The sequence below is a fragment of the Giraffa tippelskirchi genome, chromosome 11 (assembly GCF_054371585.1).
Source record: "Giraffa tippelskirchi isolate mGirTip1 chromosome 11, T2T-mGirTip1v1.2.pri, whole genome shotgun sequence".
In the NCBI taxonomy this organism is placed as follows: domain Eukaryota; kingdom Metazoa; phylum Chordata; class Mammalia; order Artiodactyla; family Giraffidae; genus Giraffa; species Giraffa tippelskirchi.
Genome location: NC_137285.1, coordinates 13,124,467 through 13,148,550, shown reverse-complemented (window position 1 = coordinate 13,148,550; position 24,084 = coordinate 13,124,467). Strand labels below are relative to the sequence as shown.

At 43.4% G+C, this 24,084-nt stretch overlaps 1 long non-coding RNA gene across 1 annotated transcript in view; it reads left to right on the top strand.

The window, feature by feature from the left end:
* LOC145525159 (uncharacterized) overlaps positions 1–24,084 on the top strand; it is a 480,549-nt gene that overhangs the window by 10,733 nt on the left and 445,732 nt on the right. Inside the window, exons 2-3 of the long non-coding RNA XR_014068063.1 lie at positions 17,274–17,406; positions 21,410–21,608. This is a non-coding gene — a long non-coding RNA (uncharacterized LOC145525159). The remainder of the gene's footprint in view (positions 1–17,273; positions 17,407–21,409; positions 21,609–24,084) is intronic.

Sequence of the window (24,084 nt, the reverse complement as noted above, 5' to 3'; positions counted from 1 at the left end):
GTGCTCTCGCCTCCGTGGACACCTTGATGGTTTGAAGATTCTGAGTGTGTCCGTGGATATTGCCCTCTGTCTCTGTGTTTGTTTCTGCCTGCTCCCTTGGATGCTTGCATTTCTTGGTGATATGTTACCTGGTGGTCCATGCTCTCCTCCTTCCCCCAAAGGATGCAATCCTTTGTGTGTAACACCCTAGAGGGGTGTGTATTTCTCCCTCCCCTCCTCTCCCAAGAAACCAGGGTTTTCCCACCATCACAAATCCTTTAACTTGTCAAGTTGATGCCCACAGGTTAAACCTTCATGATCTAGACCGGAGGCTGGCAAACGTTTCCTTAAGGGGTCAGACTGTAAGTATTTTAGACTTTGCAAGCTGTGTGGTCACTGTCACAACGCTCCACCTCTGCTTTTGTAAAGTCCCAGCAAATACCCGACACAATACAGAAACAACTAAGTGTGATTGTGCTCTCATAAAACTGAATTTGTGGACACTAAAATTTGAATTTCATGTAATTTTCACCTGTGAAAGGATAGTCTTGCTTTTATTGTTTGTAACCATTTAAAAGGGTGAAAACTATTCTTAGCTCATGATCTATACAAAAATAGATGATGGACTGGATTTGATTCACAGGTCATAGTGTCCAGATCCTCTGTCTATTGAAATCAACCTGGCCTCCTGCCTGTGGCCTCCACGTGGCTTGAGAAAGTCACGTGGCTTGAGAAAGTCACGTGTCAGGGGCAACTGAGCACCCCTGAGCCTTCCCAGAGGGCCAGGAGACCAACCTTGGATCCCTACAGGCTGCGATCACCCATCTCTGAGGCTTTGTTGAGGGTCCCCTTGGCTGGGCTTTGAGGCAGAGGTCTTGATAGCTGAAGACCTCATGTTGAGAGCAGAGTGGAGCAGACCACCTATACTTGAGTCCCAGCATGACTCCCTACCAGCCTAATGACTTTGGACAGTGACGTCCCCTTTTGGAGCCTCAGTTTCCTCATCTGTAAAATGGGGCTCTTAATCATACCTTTGCCCTAGGGCTATTGTGCAACCTCAAAGACACAGCAAGCGTACACTGAGCGTGATTCCTTGTGAACATGAAATGCATGGGAACTTCGGCCTTACCTGTGATGATTCCCGAGCACAGTGAACCCCTGAAGAGGGGAGCAAAGATTTCTGCCAAACTGTTCTGGGCCCTTGGGATTCTGCTTTGCTGTGGTTCTCAGGCTCTTAGGTTACCTAGAAATGTAACCCCTGGTATTTCTCTTAGATTCCCCAGATAAAAATCTGGGTAATTACTACCTTTGTCCTTTTAATGAGCTATTTCAGTGGCTTTTGTTTAAATACTAGAGCAATTATCTGTTAGAAATACTGGCCTCTGGGTTCCTGTAGCCTCACTTTTCTGGGGTGGCAGATAGGGGTATCTTTCTGCTCCCCTCATTCCCCAGGGATGAAAGACAAGGAAGGTGAAGGGTCACTGAGAGATCCTTCTTGGGGATGATATGGCAGGTTGGGGAAAGCTGCCCTCAGAAGTAAACCCGCAAACCTGCTCCTGCAAGGATAACTTTCTTTCTTTTTTATAAAAAGATTTATTTATTTGGCTTCATCAGGTCTTCATTGCGGCATGCGGGCTCCAAAGTGCATGGACTCTGTAGGTTGTGGCACAATGTGGGCTCTAGCTGTGGTGTGCAGGCTCAGTAGTTGCTGTGTGCAGGCTTAGTTGCCCCCTAACACATGGGATCTTAGTTCCCTGACCGAGGATCAAACCTGAGTCCCCTAAATTGCAAGGCGATTCTCAACCACTGGACTGCCAGGGAAGTCTCTACTTATGATGGCCTCCTCTTGACATCCTTCAAGCTGACGTTGTAACCCGCAGTTTCCCACGTCAAGGATTTAGTGACATTTCCACTTAACTTGTGACTTTTTACCTTGGAAATACCACTGTCCAGCATGTAGCAGAGCAACCAGATGGCCTGAGCTCAGGGGCCAGTACTAACTTGGAGAATCTAGTTCACCCACACAAAGTTTCCCCCAAATCTCCTTCTATTGTGTCACCATCCTGCTCAACAAACTTCAGTGGCTCTTTGCTACCTCGAGGGTTAAATATTAGTACCTTACCCAGAGGGCTTCCCAGGTGGTACAGAGGTAAAGAACCCGCCCGCCAATGCAGGAGATGACGGTTCGATCCTTGGGTCGGGAAGATCCCCTGGAGTAGGAAATGGCAACCCGCTCCAGTATTTTTGCCTGGAAAATTCCATGGACAGAGGAGCCTAGCGGGCTACAGTCCATAGAGTCGCAGAGTCGGACACGACTGAGCACACACACACACACACATTCCTTACCTAGAATTCAAGGCTTTCCACGATGTGGTTGGACCTACAGTGTCCAGTCCTTTGTCCATCTGTGGACCCCCCGTTCCTCTAGTCTTGCCTCCTCACTGCCCCACCAGGCCATGCCTTTCCAGTTCCCTGGTGCACAAAGTGCCTTTCCCACTTCTGCTCTATTTGTCCTAACTTGTTCTACCTGTTCCACTCGCTAGTGGCACAACCTTGAGAAAGGTACTTTGCCTCTTGCATCAAGCTTTACATCTGTAAGAGAGGGATCATGAAATGACATACTTAGAATGCTGTATCCATGAGACAATAAAATACTTCCTGTTAAGGGCAGAGCTTGGTGCCTGGTTCAGCTCACAGTTGGCTGCCCCTGCTCTTGCTAGAGTCAAAAATACCACTTCTCTGACCTCCCAGGCTTATTTTGCTTCCTTACAGCTCCATGGGCAGCCATCTCCGTGAAGCTCCATCTAGCAACGAGGTACCATGAACATTTTCCTAGTCTGCAAAGCAGGCGCACTAGTCCCTTCTTGCTTGAAGAGATTTCCTTTTGAGAGCAAGTTGGGGTGTCGATTACAGCCTCTGAAAGCCCTCATTAGCTTGTCTTGTTCCTTGTTCCTGTAAGGTGTCTTTGCATGACCCCTGTGCTGCTGTCATGATTCAGAGCCTGGGTTGAAAGTTCCTGAATTCCATATATAAGATCAGCCCTGTGAAGCAGGAAGGTCATTGTCAAGGTCTTTGGAAGAGAAAGCTAGGAACAGTTGCTCCCAGGAAATATTCCAGCTTTGCTGGATCCTGAGTAATAAAAAGGAGGAAGGGAAAATGTTTTATGAAGTATAATGGTTCTTTTCAGGCATACTCAGCGTTAGATTCTGCAAAACAATTACTTTCAAGTTACATTCCCCAATTAAGACTCCAGCACCACTGTGAAGTAAGTACTGTTGGTGCAGACTGTAGCTCAGAGAGGTTAAGTGAATTGTCCTAGCTCACACAGCAGGTTAGTGATAAAAATGAGGCTTGAACAGACATCATCTTCTCCTCAATACAGCCACTTTCTATTAGCCTGGACTTCCTATGACAAGAACCACACTTTTTAGTTGAACACATGTCCACCTGTCATAAAAAAGCTACATTTTCCATTTTCACTCGCAGTCAGTGATCTGACATGCTCTGGCCAAAGAAATAAAAGCAGAACTGACTTGTGGGTCTTTTAGGAAGATGGCTTAAAGGGAGGTAACCCAGGTAGGAGAAACCTATTTCCCTCTCTGCCTTCTTTCTTCCTTCTTTGCAGCTATAACTTGACTGTGATGGCTGCAGCTTCAGCAGCTATTTTGAACCATGAAGCAATCATGAGACTTGATCACCTACTAGAGAGCAGTACAGAAAGTTGAGTTTTGGGTCCCTGATGTCACCACTTACCCACCTTATCAGCCTTGAACAACTACCCCTCAACTTCTGTTAGATGCTGGAGATACAAACTTCTACCTCATTTAACTCACTTTTGCGTTGATTTTTCTGTCAGTTGCAGCCTTCTTTCTCCTAAATGTGCTCTGACTTTTTATATGTCCTATGACATCCTCTATGTCCCTTTCATTACACTCATCACAGTCTAATTGCATTATTTATTTTACAGTTGTTATTATTTAATCTGTTGGGCTCCTCTTGTGGCTCAGCTGGTAAAGAATCCGCCTGCAATTCAGGAGACCTGGGTTTGATCCTTGGGTTGGGAAGATCCCCTGGAGAAGGGAAAGGCTACCCACTCTAGCATTCTGGCCTGGAGAATTCCATGAACTGTATAGTCCATGGGGTTACAAAGAGTTGGACACGACTGAGTGACTTTTACTTTCACTTATTTAATCTATGCTTCCAAAAGTATGCAGTTCCACGAAAGCAGGGACTGTGGTCTTTCCTATTTGTTGCTACTTCCTAGCATGTGGCAGAGGGCTAGGCTAGAGGAGGGATTCTCTGTTTGATGATTATTTATAGAATAAGCAAATGTTTTCTTGCTCAGAGTCCCGGCAGCAGGTCCCAGTCAGTTGTTAATGCAGAGGAAGAGCTACCTATTGTTTTCACTAAGCCCCCCACACTCACATTTTCTCTCTCTGGGTGGGTTCCTTTTTAAAAAGTTTTTTTTAATTAGTTTATTATTTTTGTCTGCCCTGGGTCTTCATTGCTGTACATGGACTTTCTCTAGTTGCAGCAAACAGGGGCTACTCTCGAGTTGTGGTGCACAGGCTTCTCTTGGCGGTGGCTTCTCTTGTTGTGGAGCATGGGCTTTAGGACACGCAAGCTCAGTAGTTGTAGTGCATGGGCTTAGATGCCCTGTAACATAGGGATCCTCCTGGACCAGGGATCTAACCTGTGTCCCCTGCATTGGCAGGTGGACTCTTAACCTCTGGACCACCATTTGCATTCCTGTTGCCTGCAAATGCTGGAACTATCAGGAGAACCAACCCAGCTGGAGAAAGTAGAATTCAGTGCACACAGAACACATTCTCCTTTGTCTTCAAGTCTGTGTCACGTGTCTTCTAAGCCACTTCCGTTTTCAGCTATGAGAATATATCTAAGAAAAATGTGAAAGGACAGATGGGTCTAAAAGGAGGGGTTTCTTTTTCTGATACACTTTTACTCCTCCATGAAGAAGCAAGGTGAACTTTGGGTGGAGTGAAGGGAGAGGAGTGTAGGATTTATTGAGCTCACAACACTCACATCATAATTGAGATGCGCTATCTGAAGTCAATGTCATCTATCTCTATGTCTTAAATCCACCACCTTCTGCCTATATGACATCAGGAAGTCCACTGACCTCTCTGAGCTTTGGTTTTCTCACCTGCAAAATGGAAATGTTTATAGTTTGCACCTCATAAATTTGTTAACAGGATTCAGTAAGGGAGCTCCAGTGTAAGGCATAGCACAGAGTAAATTCCTCTAAACAGGGGACTCTTTTTTATGTTTATATTTACTGTAATCCACTTAGAAAGGCTTGCTGCTGTGACTGTTTGGTGACTCTGATCCCATTCTGGGGTTTTTGAAACCTTCCAGATGGGCTGCAAATTGACTGTGATGGATGATGGCGCCAAATTGGGAAGAAATAATTCATTCTCTACCATTTGAGAGGATGATGCAAAGTGCTTATATCTAGCCTGTCTCCCCCTCCCCACATAAATTTATCTTATTCTCTTAGCAGGTGTTATTCCCTTGCCATACGTCTATACAAGCAGGTCTGGTTTTATCAAAGTGCAGAGAGAGCTTGATACTTGAGCTAGGGAGTGCCTACAAGAGTCTTTTAATAGACTGGTTTTCATGCAGCCTTGTGGATGGCAAAGGGCTAATCCTTTTACCAGGTTCTAAGTTGAAAGGGACTTCTCTGGTGGCACTAGTGGTAAAGAATCTGCCTGCCAATACAGGAGACATAAGAAACTCGGGTTCAGTCCCTGGGTCAGGAAGATTCCCTGGAGCAGGGCATGGAAACCCACTCCAGTGTTCTTGTCTGGAGAATCCCAAGGATAGAGGAGCCTGTCGGGCTACAGTCCATAGCGTCACAAAGAGTTGGACACTACTGAAGCAACTTAGCACATACACATGCAAGCTGAAAGGACTCGTGTAGGTTTAGTGTGATACCTGAACATCTATTGCTTGCTTTGCAGATTCTTCAATTAAAAACAAACCATCAGCTTTTTGGCTGCTATGATTTTCTCACTCAGTGCTGTGAACTCCCATTGGCCACTGCCAGGTAACCACTGGGTTTCACCATGTTAGTCATCACTTGCTTTTGCCAGCATCAGTGGGTAGAGAGCTAGGAAATTTGTGCTCTCTGGGGGAAACTATAGTCCGGGTGGAATGTCCTAAACATGATCCTGTCACTTTACAAAGCAGGTGTTTGAGCAACTCTTGGGTGCAGGTAACTTATGGGGATTGTGGCACTTTCTGGACCAATGCTGGCTGGAAAAATGATCACACATGGCTCCTCACAAGGTACGGAAACCACCTGCTGGGAACATCTGAGTCTATAATTGTTGAGTCATGAGTAATTACTTGACCTGGGAGGGCTTTCTCAGCCAAGACCTAATCCTGTTAGCTGAGATTAGAAGTACCCAAACAAGTTCATGGGTGAGGGTCCCAGGAAAGGGACAAGACGAACATCTAGTCTCACTCCTGGCCTTCCCCAGCTCCCTTCCTTTAATTCCTATAAATTCCTTAAAGGCATGGACCGTGTTTTCGCTGTTTTTATCAGCAGTGATAAGCACGCAGAAGGTGCTTAATGAATATCTAGTGAATAAATCAATGCACAGATTAATGGCTTTTTCTTATCTCCTTCGAAAACCTTGGAGTAGTGAAAGAATAATGTAAAATACAGGGAACATCCGTATCTATCAGCAAGAGAAAGCTCTGTGCTTCCAAGGTTTGTTCCCACCACTGATTAGGCAAAAAACTCCAAGCACTCAGAGTCTTCGCACCTGCTGTTTCCACTACCTGGAAGCTCCTCTCACAGGTATGGTGCAGGCTCTCATTTCCTTCACCCCTGTGCTCAGATACCAACTCATCCTGCAGGCTTTCCTGACCACCAATATCAAATAGCATCCCTTAACCCTGTAAAACGTTTGTCAGTTAATATCTGTCACATCCAAAAGAATATGTGTAACATCCATGTAACACGAAAGCCTGACGATAAACCCACCACTTGTGAGCTAAAACACAGCTATTTCTTTTCTCAATTAATTTTTTTGGCATACAGTGGCTTTACAATGTTAGTTTCTGCTGTACAGCAAGTGAATCAGCTCTGCGTATTCATATATCCCCCTTTTGGATTTCCTCCCCATTTAGGTTGCCGCAGAGCACTGAGTCGAGTTCCCTGTGCCTTACAGTGGCTTCTCCTTAGTTATCTGTTTTATACGTGCTGTGCCGTGCTGTACTTAGTTACTCAGTCATATCCGACTCTTGGCGACTGCATGGACTAACGTGCCAGGCTCCCCTGTCCAGGGGGATTCTCCAGGCAAGAATACTGGTGTGGGTTGCATGCCCTCCTCCAGGGGATCTTCCCAACACAGCGATCGGACCCAGGTCTCTCACATTGCAGGTGGATTCTTTACCGTCTGAGCCATCAGGGAAGCCCTTGAATACTGGAGTAGGTAGCCTTATCCCTTCTCCAGGGCATCTTCCTGACCCAGGAATTGAACCGGGATCTCCTGCATTGCAGACAGATTCTTTACCACCTGAGCTACCAGGGAAGCCCATTTTATACAGAGTAGCGTATGTATGTCAGTCCCAATCTCCCAGTTCATCCCACCCATCCCCTTTCCCCCTTGATATCCATACATTTGTTCTCTATGTCAGTGCAGCTATTCCTGTTGGAGCTGCCTCTGCTCACTGCCCCAACCCCATTTCCCCCGGGTCTCATTCTGCCCCAACATAATCTCTATGGTGAATTTTCACCCTTTGCCCAGATTTCTGTATTGTGTAGCATTTATCACTGCTTGACATATTATATTTCTATTTGTTTGTGAACTTGCTATCTTTCTTCTCCCAAATCTAAACTCCAAAAAGTGCAAGCATGTTTTTCTGTTTGGTTCTTTATTATATCTACAGTGCCTGACACAGAGTGAGCCCTGGATAAATATTTGCTGAATAAAATGAATGAATGAACACATGAATGTTGGCTGTAGAAATTCTTTCTTATCCATGGTAGTTGTTTCAAGGTGGAGGGTGAGGAGAAGTTATGCCTTGACTTTTCTTTAAGCCCTAAGCTCCTAATCCCTGATGGATCTTCCATCTTAGGAAGGAGAACAGACCCAGTTCAGCTTCTCCCGGCCCTTTTGTTGCTGTGTGATGTTGGGACAGTCCATTTGGACTCATCTCTCTGTCAAATGAGAGAAATGATGGTATCTTCTGAATGAGGGCCACACAGTCACTGCTGAATAAGCAATAGTCAGTTTTTATACTTAAGTTCTCCTCTAGAGTTATTCTAGTGGAAGATGCTGTGAGAGAGTGTTTTGGTCAGCACCTGTGGCTCACTCTCCCTGTGATTCTGTTCTGTAAGAAAGAGTTTTAGAAGAACTCTGTAGACAGCATCTGACCCCTCCTTACCTCCCAGACCCCCACCCTCCAGTCTCTACACTTTCCCTGACATCTTGGGGGTTGATCTACATAATTCACCACTGTTTCTGGGCACCCTAGTTTCCATGCGTTTGTATATTGTGTTGGCCAAGAAGTTCTTTCAATTTTTCCATAAGATGCTACTAAAAAATCCAAATGAACTGTTGGCCAACCCAATGTATTCCATTTTTTTCCTGACGGTGTCTTCAACCTCCCCCATACCTCCTCTTCCCTACACACATACACACCCATTCTTTACTTGGTTACCTTGGTTACCCATCTCCAGCCTTCAAGACTCAACCTGGGTACCACTGGAAGCGATTTCGCCTCACTGTACCCAGGCTGGGTTAGATGTCTCTTCTGGGCCTCTCTCATCTTCCTCAATTCAATCATCCCCATTTTACTACATCATATTTATTATTTGATTTTCCATTCAGGCTAGAGGCACTTTGTTCCCAGGATTGCCCTTCATCTCCGTGTCTCAGTATCCAGACCACAGAGATGTCTTGAGCAAGGAGGAGGGAATGTATGGTCAGGTGACTTCTGTTCCATTTCACCACACGATAAAGATAGGGACCCTGAGACAAAGTGGTTTTCTGGTCTTAATATGAGAAATAGCCATTCTTCTGAGACATTGGCTTGGTTTTGTGCAGGCTTGGGAATCATACAACTTTCTGATTCGTCTTTCTCACATTGGCTGCCAGGAAGCTGAGAACCAGACAAATACACACCTGGCAAATGGTCAGGTCACCATGGACATACTTCCACCTCTTTCTCTGCTGTTTTAGCCCTCAAACTCAATGGTCTTGTCTGTTTTTAGGGGAAAAAAATGCCTAAACCAGCTATACCTTGGTTATTTTTGTTGCATTTGATTTGTCATTGCAATTGGCCTAAGGCATTCCAAGAGTAAAGGAAAAAATGAGCTACATGTCTGTGTTAGTTTATTTTTGCTGCTATAAAAAATTACCACACATGTATGCAGTAGCTCAAAAGAATACAAATCTACTGTCTTATAGTTCTGGAATTTAGAAGTCCAAAAAGGGTCCTATGAGACTCAAATCAAGGTCACAGCAGAGCTGTACCCTTTCTGGAGGCTCAAGAGAGAATCTGTTTCTTGTCTTTTTTCAAAAATCTTTTTGCCCACACCACAGTGCATGTGGGATCTTAGTTCCCTGACTAGGGATCGAACCCAGGTCCCCTGCATTGGAATCATGGAGTCTTAACCACTGGACTACCAGGGAAGTCCCTGCTTCTTTTCTTTTTCAGTTCTCAGAGGACACCTGAATACTCCAGTCACTCTGACCTCTACTTCCATCTTCATATCTCCTCTCTCTGACTCTCCCTTTTAGAAGGACCTTTATGATTACATTTAGGGCTCATCTGGAGAATCCAGAATAATCTCATCTCAAAATCTCTAATTTAATCCCTCTTGCAAAAAGCTATCCTATTCACAATCCCTGGGATTCCAAGGATTAGGAAGTAGATATCTGGTGGTGGGTGGGCATTGTTCCATTATTCTGCCTCCCACACCATCCAATCAACTACTTACTTAATTATTTCTTGTGTGAAAGCAACACAAGGTGATTTGGGATTTTCAGATTTTTTAAGATCTGTCTTTAAAGATCTTTTAATAGGAACAATAACCAAAAGTGAGATGAAACTTTCATTTTGGAAGCCCAATCTTTCCAGGGAAATTGGAATGTGATTCTAAGTGAGTTGAAAGAATAAATCCATTCCAAAGCCATGTCTCAGTGGCCTCCTCCCTTTCCATTCTCCTCCCTCCCTCCTTTCTTTTCCTCTTAAGTGCTTAAGACACTCCCCCCTTAGATGAAAACCTGTGAGGTTTCCCAAGCACATGCCCTGAAGCTGACACCTCTCTTGGTGATTTCGAAGCACTGCTGACACCTAGTTTTAATTAACCAGCTGAAGACATGTTGTCTTGGCAGAAAGTCTAAGATTTTGAAATAAGTTCTTGACAATTCAGCTCCTAAGGGAAAGCCCAGCCTGCCTTTCTGGTTTGCCGTGCTTAAACCTCCTTTTGATGACTCTGTGAAAGTCTGACCTTCCTGGGCACTGTCAGGAACAATTGGCCCTTCTCCCTCCTGTGATTTTCTTCCTATTAATGCTCCCTGGTCGCCCTCAGCAACCCTCCTTCCCTCCCCAGCCTAGGCTTACTTGCTCTGTTGAATCTAGTCACTCCAATCGATCAAGCAGGTATTTCTAGATGTTGCAATCATATTCCAGGTCCCACTGGGAACATAAAGCATTGTACATTGTCTCTATTCCTGTACTACTAATTCCAGGCACTGCTGTGATGCAGAAATCCAGTGGTTCATTTTGCAAACAAAAAGCTTAAAAACTCTTATGTTTCTCTTAAAAGGTCATGCTTTTCCAGACTCTGCCTAAAGAGTCCCTAAAGAGGAAAGTTTGGGGGCAGAGTTTGATTTGAATCTCTTGTATCACTTGTTAGGTATATAAACATAGCAAACTACCTGAACCTATAAATTCAAGTTCCTTTATCTGGGGGTAGAATGGGGGCATGCATACACTTACTCACACACACACACACACACACACACACACGGGCATGCTACACACCTGGCCAGGTTTCTGTGAGAGCAAAAATATATTCCTGATACTTAACACCTACTACAAAAGGGAAGCATGGACAAGTAGGGGCAGAGGTAGTGGTGTGATTACATCCAGAATGACTGAGTTTATTAACCAGCTATATATTAGGACCTGTCTTTCCCATATCTCAGTTTCCTCATCAGTAAAATGGCCATAATAATGTTACCTTAAGAGTTGAGAGTTTGAGTTAATTCATACTGGCACATACACTAATAGTTATTATTCTCATTATTATTATTCTGTAAGCTGAATATAGTCACTAGACATCTATGCAAAGGGTTGGGTGGCTGAGATTCAGTGAACGTGAATTGTCATTGTCATAGACTATTGTTCTGGACATTTGGGGATGAATTTAAGAAAATGATATCATGGTTAGTGTGTAAGATTGGTACAGAAGACTTCAATTTGCTAATGTAAAATGGTGGGAATGTTCAGAAGAGTTTTCATATAGATTTAAATCAACTGGCACAAAATGGTTTAGGACCACAATTAAGGAGTCTGAATTAGATACTGGGGCAGAGAGAAAGAATTACATCCATGCTGTAGAGAACAAATGTACAGGTATCAAGAGGGAAGGGGAGGTGGGTGGGATGAACTGGGAGATTGGGATTGACATATATACACTATTGATACTAAGTATCAAACAGATAACCAATGAGAACCTACGTATAGCACAAAGAACTCTATTCAATGCTCTGTGGTGACCTAAACAAGAAGGAAATCCAAAAAAGAGAGGATATAGGTAAACATAGCTGATTCACTTTGTTGTATAGCAGAAACTGACACAACATTGTAAAGCAATTATATTCCAATAAAAATTAATAAGAAAGAATTATAGCCATGCATCTGAACCTTTGCATTGTAGAAGATAAATGATACAAAGAATTAAAGAAAAATGAGCTGATATGAACATTTTGCCTTTTAGCTCATCAAAAGCTAGTAGCACTTTTTGTTGGTCAATATGTACCTCCTGAATTGACAAATGGGAGTCAATACTTACTTCCTATTGTTAGTACATCTATTTTCTGTACACTACACATAAGTGGCTTATACACACAGGCACCAATACATTAATAGCTATATCAATAGAAAATCAACAATAATCATTTATTTTTAATGGCCATCACCACTGAAACACCAACAGTGCAATATGCTCAAGACAAAGAGGAACACTTAGCATGATAGATGTCTGTGGATAATTGATTTAGGTTAACAACTTCCTTTCCTAATGGTGCTAATTGCGTTAATCAACAGCCTGATTTCATCAGAGGCTTTCAAAGGCTCATCCTGGACTTTGCCAATTTCTTCTCTGGTTGATGAGTTAGTTCCCCAGGTGAAGACACCCACACTCAGTGTATAATCATCAGCAGAACTGTTTTAGTGATGACTTGCAGGCCAACCAAATAATCCATTTAGCAGCCCATGGCCCGGTTAGAACTTTTGGAATAGGCTAATTGTGTAGATCAGATCTGTTGCAGTGGATGGTTGGTGCTGGTGCTGGTGGTGTGGTTTTGGACTTCTCAGAATTCTTTCCCACCTGAATATAGCCGCTTCATTACCTTTGTGGGCTCTTAGTCATCTTCACTCTTGTTCTTTTAGTGGACAATGATCTACACCAATAAACCAATAGACATTCCCTTGGGAATTTACACCTTGATCAGAAGGACTCAAGGGCAAGGAAACAATATGCTTAGAACATATTAATTTCAGTGGAGGTATCCAGGTAAGCCTGTCATATGAATACTTGCTCTGAAGCCCCCTAGGAAACTCCTAATTCCTGAACACACTCATCAATCATCTTGAGTTCTCCCACATCCTTTTAGTGGAGTCCTTTTAAGCTTATGTTACCCAGAGTCAGCTTCCACTGCTTGCAATCAAATAGTCCTAACTGGTTCAGATGTCAAACTGTCTTTATCACCCACGCCAATTCCAATTGATTGGTAGTGACTGTATGGAATTTTGTGTTAAGAAGGATTCAGAGGATTCATGCAAGAACAGCCAAAAGAGTGTAGCACTCAATTAGCAATATCTACTAAGGGTAAGTGTGGGAAGGATGGAGTGGGGATAGGATATTACTAATGCCAAATATATGCTGGGGACCTAAAGACATAGAACACAGTGTTTAAGGGATGAGGGTTTAGAGTCAACATTCTCCCTCTTCCCAGCTGTGCTGTCCTAGACAAGTCACTTAATTCCTTGTACCTCAGTTTTCTCTGATACACAGTGAGGATATTAGTACCCCTTGTAGCATTGCTGTGAAAATGAAATAAGTTAATAACAAGTAAAGGTTTTAAAACTATTTGGAGCATCAGTTCAGTTTAGTTCACTCACTCAGTCGTGTCCGACTCTTTGCTACCCCATGAACCGCAGCACGCCAGGCCTCCCTGTCCATCACCAACTCCCGGAGTTTACTCAACTCATGTCCATTGAGTTGGTGATGCCACCCAACCATCTTCTCCTCTGTCGTCCCCTTCTCCTCCCACCTTCAATCTTTCCCAGCATCAGGGTCTTTTCAAATGAGTCAGCTCTTCGCATCAGGTGGCCAAAGTATTGGAGTTTCAGTTTCAACATCAGTCCTTCCAGTGAATGTTTACGACTGATCTCCTTTAGGATGGACTGGTTGGATCTCCTTTCTGTCCAAGGGACTCTCAAGAGTCTTCTCCAGCACCACAGTTCAAAAGCATTAATTCTTTGGTGCTCAGCTTTCTTTTTAGTCCAACTCTCACATCCATACATGACTACTGGAAAAACCATAGTTGTGACTAGACGGACCTTTGTTGGTAAAGTAATGTCTCTGCTTTTTAATATGCTGTCTAGGTTGGTCATAGTGAGGGATAAATAAGACATTACCTGCTGCTACTGGTGTTGTGTCATTATTATACTTGAGGTGTAGATACTAGACATCTGGGCAGTGAATTAATACATGAATAAACAGAAGAATGGATAAGTTACAGTTTTGAGCTAAACAGTCAATTCCAGAATATTCAGCACATCAGAGCCTGTTACCATTGCCATCAATTCCTTGACTGGGTTCTCGGAAGTTTTCATCTTTCTTCCAGGCACCTGTGTGTAATTTGGACCTAAATTCTCTTTATTAGGTTTACCATAGGAGGTAAAACCACACGATCACATTTTCTGTCTTTCCACCCCTCATCAATGAGTTTAAGACAGCATTCCTATTGAACATCTGTTAGATATTTTTCTTTAAATAGAGCATTTTGAAAAGATTTATTTCTAGCTGTTTTCTTTGGCTCATTACTAATATGTATTGTTATTGTCCTGATAACCCATTTCAGCCTTCTTTCTGAGGCAAAGGCATTAAAGTATTTTTTAAAAATGACCTTTTGGAAGCTTAATTTGCCTCATTCTCAATTTGTGCTCAGTCACTAAGGTGTCCGACTCTTTGTGACCCTTTGGATTGTAGCCTGCCAGGCTCCTCTGTCCATGAGATTTTCCAGGCAAGAACACTGGAGTGGGTTGTCATTTCCTCCTCCAGGGGATCTTCCCGACCCAGGAATCAAACCTGTATCTCCTATGTCTCCTGCATTGCAAGCAGATTCTTTACCTGCTGAGCCATGGGGTAAGCCCTCAATAGGAAACTTACTTAAAAAATTTTAATCATGATATAGGAAATCATCTATATGTACATCTGATATATACAGGATCTATCTGTTCTTTATTAATCCCCTTTTCATTACAATGGCTAATCTTGATTCCTCTCCTATTATGTGTCAATCATTGTGCTAAATGTTTTATGTGTATTTTCATTTCGAAAACTTAAGAAAGAGATGCTCTTTTCCCTTCATTTTACATTTGGGGAAACTGAGGCACAGAATGGTGAGACAAGACTTCAGTGAAAGTGGTTGATATGGGAAGTGTTCCCAGGGCACTGCGTGGGGAGTTGGAAGGATGAAATAAGAGAAAGCAGCCAACTTAGAGGATGTAATAGCAGGTCACCTCCTTGGGCAACGGGGGGCTCCATCCCATTCGGGGAGCTGAGAGGTGGTGCAGAGCGTACACGGCAGTTAAGGAGCCAGCTCCCATCAGTCAGTGGTTGACGGCCACTTTGTGGGGACCTTCATTCAGTGTCTGAGTCCAGGCAAAGCCCTCAGGCTGAGACCAGGTGCTGGCAGCTGGAAGTCTTACTGTTTGCATTGACATGGTTCAGACCAAGGAGAGGTAGGGAGTGTGCTCAGGCTTCTGTCTCAGTTAAGGTAGTTACCTTCCTTCCTCAAGGTCATGCAGCTGTTACCCTCAACCAGGTTGAAAATCCACCTCCTTGATTGCTGAAATAATCCCAGAGAGAAGTCATGGGTTCCCTCTCTCCTTGTCTTACCTGTTCCTCCAATCCCCCTTCTGCCCTCCACTGCGCTCAAGTCACATTTGTGGTTCCCATCAGCTTCAGCAGCCCAGACCCAGCTTCGTGGAAGTACTAGATCCCAGGAGACAGCTGCAGGACTGTGTTTTTCTTTGACAAATTTGGGGAGACTTGTCTGAGACACTGGCTCCTATTGACTTTTGATTCAAAAAATGATTTCAACTGAGTTGCCTCCCCTCCACTGAAGGCTAGCATCTTGCTATTAGTAACAGTATTGATTTTTTAAAATGAGCCTGTTACAGAACTTACTTAACAGCTATTGAACTTCCCATGTTTAAATATTTACTTTACAATTCCAACCTGTTGGTCCTTCCTTGCTTCTGACGTGGGATGGGTGGTTCCTCCTTGGAAATTCTATCTCTGCAGAAAATGTCAGACATTACAATATTACATGATATGTTTGGGAAACTAGGTGTTCAGTGAAGGTGGTTTTATGTGTAATTGAGATTTAACATGGAATCTCAGTGCCTGGCATATCCCCATTCTTGTGTGGGTAATCGTTGTACTGTGTTTCATCTATGGCAGCCATTCACTTGTTCAACTCATTAATTCATTCATTCAATGACAGGCACATTGGTGAGCTAGACCAGCAAGGGAAAGGACATATTTCCTTGGTTTGTCTTATGAGTCATCACTTTTAATGTCTGTTTTCATTCAACTTTGAAGATACAACAGTTTCTCAAAAACTTGGGGGGTCCCAGATTCCTTTGAGAGTCTGATGGAAGGCAAGGAACTCACCTAGGGGACTCCATCACTTTGCCTTCACTTTTGGTCTGGGAGATTATGACGAATCCAGGTCAAGAACTCAAGTAAATTATTTCTGGAAGCTTGGTCTCTTTATTTGCCAAACTTCTCATAGAAAATCACTTTTTCCTCCTCAATTGCCTTCTAAAATTTGAGCAGGGTAAATGGAAAGTCCTAGCTACTTAGGAATTCATATTCTAAGTGTCAATTCTTTGTGTTCGTCAGCTATTCATAAACTCACTTTACATGTGATTATAAAATTAAAAAATGTTTAATGTCTATCTCTTTCTGATGCAATATATAGTAGATTTAAATAGTGAAATGCTTATTAAGTTAAACACCCCTGGTATTTCATCATGTGTATACCCGTATAAGAGCTGTCATTTATTGAACATTTACTGTATATTCTTAACTTGTGTTATTTCTCTTAATGCTTACAATAGCTCTATGAGGCAGGTGTTGCTATCAGTTACACTGTTCAGAAGATGAAAAAAAGGTTGAAAGAAACATTTTTCCCAAAGCAAGTCAATTAGAAAGTGGTGAAGCCCAGATTTGATCCAAAGGTCCCTGACACCAAATCTCATTTGTTGAACTACTATACTCTGTTGTTAACCAGAGGCAATTTTTTGTTGATATTTTGGTGTCCTTCTTATCCTTGATTAAAAAAAATTTCTTTAAAATAAAATTTTATTTTGTATTCTGCCTTTTTCCCCTAGCATCAGAAGCATTTTTTTTTTTTTTTTTGCACTTAAGAGCTTTTTATAACCCTTTAAATTGCTACTTGTTACTTAACCATTTTCCTGTTAGTGGACTTTTAAGATATTTCTAATTTCTTATATTATAAGTAACAGTATAAGGGACATTTTAAAGTCCACACACATTTAAATGCATTGATTTTGAAAATCAGCTTGTGGTATTAAGTCCCTTTCTTTCTTTCTTCCTCCTTCCCGCTTATTTTTTTTTTTCTTTCTTGTTTTAGGGAGGTAAACATATTTTCCAGGTCCAGATAAGTTGCTGAATTAAACCATATCTCTATCCTGAATCAATTCCTCAAAGCTAGACTCTTAAAGACTCTTCTATGTCTAAATGGATTTTCACTTTTTTTTCCCCACAGCTCAAGTGATATTTTTAAAACCTTTGGAATGTGGGCAAATGCATATCATCTACATTAGAAGAGAACCAATGAGCAGACCATCCTAAGAAGCAGAAAGTCCAAATATATTTGAGGACTGACTTTGGAGTGTGATGTAAGAACACAACGAAAATAGCAGTTTTACCTTGTAAATAAGTTTTAGCTCTATTTAAATGATTTTTCATTTTCCATGTGTTTGCTGATTCCAAATGGGTAAGGATCAGAGATATTTGCTGGGTATCAAAAAGAAGCCCATATGGGGCTTTGTCCAAAACCCCACCAGGACTTGGCTCCCATCACATAATTCGTCACAGTATATTACGGTCCTGTAGACTTGTCTTTATCCTCCATTAGATCATGAATTTCAAGAAGCCATGGATAGACATCTGTGACACTGTAGTATTCCAAAGGTCACATAATAAATGGCATTCATAAAAATGGTGTTGGAAGCAAACAAGTGAGAAAACTAGCCATAGACCGTCTTGCAAATAAATACTTGGGAAATGACTCTGCTCATTAGGAATCATCATAGACCAGAAGACTTTTGAACTCATTTTCATAAGTTTCATAGGGTGGATCTTTTAGAACCACAAGGAATCTAAGGTGGCTCCTGATATCAGGATGATAACCTTTTTAAAAATATATATATATTTATTTTATCTTTTATCAATTTTTATTCACCTTTTCATTTTTTGACTGTGGGGGATCTTTGCTGCTGCCCGTGGACTCTCTCTGGTTGTGGTGTGGGCTTCTCACTGCAGTGGCGCTTCTGTTGTGGAGCGCAGGCTCTAGGTGCACGGGCTTCAGTAGTTGTGGCTCTGTCTCTAGAGCACAGGCTCAGTAGTTGCAGCTCACGGGTTTAGATGCTCCTCCGCATGTGGGATCTTCCCAGATCAGGGATCGAACCTGGGTGCCCTGCACTGCAAGGCAGATTCATAACCACTGGACCACCAGGGAAGCCCTAGGATGACAACCTTTTGACCGATGAGGCTGACATGAGTTCGATCATGCTTTTAGGTCCCTATTCTATCTGCTTGTTCTCAGCTCATTCTGAGAGGGTGGGTTTCAGTCTGATTTGAGGGATATCTCTGCCTTGTTGAAAAAATCAAATAGCTAATTCTTGCTCATTGGCTGGAAGATGAACTGTGTGTTACCAAACAGAACAGGTTGGTCAAGCCCTCTGGTGCCCAGTCTCAGAGTGTTTTCTCTCTCCCTTTTTTTCCTCCATGGAATCCACCATGAATTCACAGAATGTCACAAATCATGCAGTGCAGTCCTAGTCAAGCCCTTCACCTGCTAGGAGGGGACGCTTGGGGGCTTCCTGCTCCTCTGATGGCATTGCTCGGCTCAACCTGTTCAGTCGTTGGCCTCTTTTTATTTCTCCGTTTGCTCTTTACCTTCTGCACTCCTCGCGGGCCCTGGAGGACAAGAATTAATTTATGGTGCTGTGAAATGTGCTGGCCTTATCAAGGGATTACAGGTTAATACCCCCATGGTTCCTCTCCGTTACCTTTGGTCCTGGAGACCATGTTGACATTGCAGGTTTGAACTTGAGGGAGGGGGCGAGGTGAGGAAGAAGGCAATTACAAGGCTCCCAGTTGCCTGCTGACCTGTTTGAAGCAGGTACAACTCACCCAGGTGTGGACAGGGGGGCCCTTCGCCCAGAGCCCTATCTCTGTTGGGAGATAAATTCACAGCTAATAAAGATAAGGGCCCTAGAGAAATGCCCTGAGCTGGAACTGCATTGGCCACCCAGCCAATCAAAGCCAGTTGTGACTAATTCTCTCAATGGGAAATTCTGCGGGTTGGAGAGGACTTGATGTCATGGGGCTGGTGAGGGAAAGCCACCCTGGCTAGAAATGGTTTTGAACCCGGCCTCTGTCACTTAAGGGCCATGGGGATCTTGAGCAGGTGTCTTTGTCTCTTTAAGCCTCAAGCTGCTGATCTTCCATGTCGTACATCTCAGGGCTCTTGGGAGAATGAACCATAATAATGAGTGAAAAGCAACCTGCATCCTACCCAATGCAGAGTCGATGTCCACCAAATGTGAATTCCCCTTGTCTCTAACTATTGTGGGCGTTGGTAGGGTTAGGATCAGTTCCTGGTCTGATTCTGCTTTGTTTCTCTTACCCTCAAGGAGGCAACCTGAAATGCAGTTGAGGGTGATGTGATATGACTGATGGTATGATAACCAAAGATCTTTTTGGAAGAGTAAATAAAGAATTGCCCAGCTCTGTAGAAAACCCTCCAGTGGCTTCCCATTCAATTACTAAAATCCCACTACTGTGGTTGGTAAGATAGTTATGATCTGTCCCTAGTTCCCTCTTTGACCTCATTTTCTACCAGGCTGGGCTCTCTCAGTTTTAGTCTTACTTGTTGCCTTGCTATTCCTCTGACCTACCAAGCCAGTTTCTCCCTTAAGACCTTCTGGGGGAGTCTCACCCATGGCTTCATGGGTTCATCTTAGTTCAAATGCCACCTCCTCAGAAGCCTTCACTGACCTCTTCACCATCCTCACGGCCCTCATCACTATCTGCAATGATGTGAGTCATTTAGTTGTTTACCTCATCGCTGTGGCTCTCCATGAGGCCATCATTTCCACTTCCAGACCATTCCCATCTGCACCCCCAACATTGAGAAGAGAGCCTGGTACACAGGGACTGCTCAGTAGATAGTTGTTGGATGAATGAGTAAATTCACAAGCCTATTTTAATTTTTTAAGTAGGTGATCCCCAAACTTCAGCAATTGAATGATTCTTAGAAATGAAGCATGTACAGTACTCTACACTGACCACCTTTCTTCAACGTGTTTCCATGAAGTGAGCACGCATGAGGGCTGAGATTGGAGAATGACCCAACTTTACCCATGGTATTAGTTTGCCATTGTTGCTATAATAAATGACCACAGACACAGTGGCTTCAAACCATGCAAGTTTACCATCTTACAGTTCTGGAAATCAGAACATCTAAAATCGAAGTGTCCCTAGGGATGTATTCCTTCTGCAGGCTCTAATGAGAGTCTGTTTCATTACCTTTCCCAGCTTCTAGAGGCTGCTCACATTCCTTGGCTCATGGCCCCATCTGATTCCTCAAAGCCAGCAATTACATCAGTCGGACTCTCCTTGTCATCACATCTCCTTTCCTGACCCTGACCCTCCTGCCTCCCTCTTAAAAGGATCTTGTAATTCCATTGGGCCCACACAGGTAATCCAGGATAATCTCCCCATCTCAGGATCCTAAAGTTATTCACATCTGCAAAGTCCCTTTTGCCGTGTACAGTGACATATTCATAGTCTCTGGGGATTAAGATGTGGGCATCTTTGTGGGGGACCATTATTCTGCCAACCATGCCACCTTTACTGTCTGAAAAAAAAAAGAAGATGATCTGAAATGTTCTTTTTAAAAAAGATTGATTTATTTTTGGCTGCTCTGGGTCTTCGTTGCTGTCCTTGGGCTTTCTCTAGTTGCGATGAGTAGGGGCTACTCTGCCTTGTGGTACTCGGGCTCCTCTTGTTGTGGCTCATGGGCTCTAGATTGTGGGATCAGCAGCTGTGGCACATGGGCTTAGTTGCTCTACGGCATTGTGGGATCTTCCCAGCCCAGGGATCAAACTTGTGTCCTCTGCCCTGGCAGGTGGATTCTTAATCACTGGACCACCAGGGAAGTCCCCCTTCCTGGAGCTGTTGTCTGCTGTCTGAATTCACCATCACTGCATCTCCTCCATTTCATTTCCTCCTTCTTATTCCACCTTTTTTGGTACCCTAGGTTCTCAGGCCATTCATGCTGGACAAATATTCATTCTTGTTATTAATTTTTTTTCTTAGGACAGAGATATTCATCCTTTAGGATGTTAGCATTAACCACTGTCCACTTTTGACTTCTCACCTTGTCACCAGTAGATTCTAAAAGAGCCATGGGATGGATGCATAATATTTATTTCTGAGAGAACCCAGGTGAGTTTTTCTCAGGGAAGTTGAGTTCAACACCATTCCATGGAAGTCTGGATACTCTCAGGAGGGTCACCAAATCAGACCCAGGTCTTAGAACATCAGAGAATATAAACACGGAATCAGTTTATCACATCCATAACCTGAACAAACTGTTCCTTTTGTTCCCAGCCCACAACGTGGATCCCAGGAAAGAACAGGAAGTGGCTTGAGAAAATAAACCCAGCTCACTGATCCTGTGGATGGCGCCCTCTCCACGCCAGAAAGCGGCAAGCTGGCTTGGAGAAATATATCCTGGTGGGCACCATTTTCTTCAGAGTCCAATGGGGGCAAACAACAGTCCCAGCTGGATTCAACAAAGAGCTTAGAAGTAAGTAGTCATACTAAAAACTTTGCTCTCAAGGCCCTACACTTTCGAAGTTCTGGAACCTTTTCTACCTCAGGCAGTGCTGTCAGGCAGAGACTTTTGAAAGACCAGGTGCAATTTGCAGTTGTTGCTGTTGTTTAGTCTCTAAGTCATGTCTGCATCTTTGTGACCCCATGGGCTGTAGCCCACCAGACTCCTCTGTCCATGGGATTTCTCAGGCAAGACTACTGGAGTGAGTTGTCATTTCCTTCTCCAGAGGATCTTCCTGACTCAGGGATCAAGCCTGCGTCTCCTGCATTGGCAGGTGAATTCTTTACCACGGAGCCACCAGGGTAGTCCGAAGGGGTTAATTCTTCCTGCTCTTGGGTCATCTCACCTCAGAGCTCTCCCTAGTTCGTGAGAGACCTGGCCCCTGGTACGGTGTCAAAGAGGGTGTGGTGACTGTCTCCAGGCCTCCCGTCTCCTGCTCATGGTGCATAATAGCTCTGATTAGTATTAATAATTGATTTATACAGCACCTTTTACAAGCCTCTCTGCCATCGGCCCCTGTGAGGACACACGCATCACTTCCCTTCACCCCCAGATGATAAGCTGCCATCCAATGGGGTGGGAGGTGGCGGCAGGTGCCAGTCACCTCAGTGGCGCCAATGACGAGGCGAGGAGACGGTCTGATGCAGGAAGTAAGGCTGTGTCTTATCTCCTCTGGCTGGGGTTGGGGGGGGGGTGGAGGTGATTCTGGGCTTGTTATTAATTAGCTGAAGGATCAACTCCCTGAGAAACCCAGGTGAAGAAAGTATCTTTCCATTGTGGGGCAAGGAGGGGCAATTTCCCTTAGTGCTGAGTTACCCCACTGTATAGACGAGAAAAAAAAAAAAACAAAACAAATAAAAGCATGCCAGTGGCAGAGATGGAGTAAAGCCAAAGCATTTGTGAATCACATTAGCACATTCCATGGGGCTGTGTGCCAAGGTGAAGTTGAAGGTGGAGTTGGTTGGCCAAGGGTCAGGCCATTGACCGCCATATTTTGTGGGCTTGGGTTGCTCGTGTTGTGTTTTGAGGCAGTGTAGCTTGCTGTTCAGAGCTGACGTTTCTCAGGGCCCTGGTGTGTGATCATTTGGAGGTAGTTCTGCCAGTGTGAGTTTCCTTAAGATCTCCAGTTCCATGTATTTCTGAGTGAATCCACATAATGCACTTTAGGAATATGGCTTCTGGATTAAGTCAGTTTCATGGTGGTCCATACAAATAACAAATCCCAGGACTTACTTGCTGAGTGATTGTGCAAGAGTCATAGAACCTCCTTGAACTTCAGTTTCCTCATTTGGAAAATGGGATACTGATAGTACCCACTTCCCAGAGGTGAAGCACAGCACTGGGTATGTGGTTAAGTGCTCTGTAAAGATATACTATTCATTATTTTATCATCATGACGGTCATCAGCGTGTTCATCATCTTCATGAAACGGCAAGCCTCTCCTAGGAGAAATGACACATCTTGGTGCATCAAAAAAGGACTCCTTTCCCATAAAGGAGATATGAGGCACACACAGAGAGAGTTTTTTATGATTGGTCAGATTCTGATACCATGCTCCCTGGGAGATCAGTGGGGAGGATTCACCCCACGGTAAAAGCCAAGTGCAAGAATGAATCAGAGCTCTCAGGTGGCTGAATGGAAGAACTCAGAGACCAGGAATCAAGCACTAATTTCCAAGCAAGCCAGGCCATGGGGTGTGGGCTGAGATGAAGCAGGGACTAGGACTTGCACAGAAACATCTAGATCAGGATTTTCCAACTCTTTCTACCCAATATCTGTCCACTGATTCACACTCCATGAACAAAGTTACTGGCCAAGTAAGTGGGGAGACTGCAACACACTCTACCTGGCTTTTGGAAAGCCACAAAGTTTGTAGTAAAAACTCTGAGAAGTCCTTTGGTAGCAAAATCCTTTGGATTTGGTTTAACTCAATATTTTCCAAACTTGTTTAACTTTTTATTCTTTTTTAGTGAAGTATAATTGATGTACAGTGTTGTATTAGTTTCTGGTGTGCAGCAAAGTGATTCAATAATGCATGTATATAGTTATATATACTTCTTCATATTCTTTTTCCATTATGGTTTATTATAGGATATTGAGTATAGTTCCCTGTGCTACACAGTGGGACCTTGTTTTTCTATTTCACACATGGTAGTTTGTATTTGCTAATCCCAAAGTCCCACTTCATCCCTCCCCTACCCTCTTTCCCCTTTAGTGACCATACATTTGTTTTCTGTGCCTGTGAGTCTGTTTTTGATTCATAAATACGTTCATTTTTGTCATATTTTAGATTCCACATATAAGTGAGGACATGTCGTATTTGTCTTTCTCTGTCTGACTTACTTCATTTAATATGATGATCTCTAGGTCCAACCATGTTGGTGCACATGGCATTATTCTATTCTTTTTTATGGCTGAGTAATATTCCAGTGTATATGTGTGTGTATAT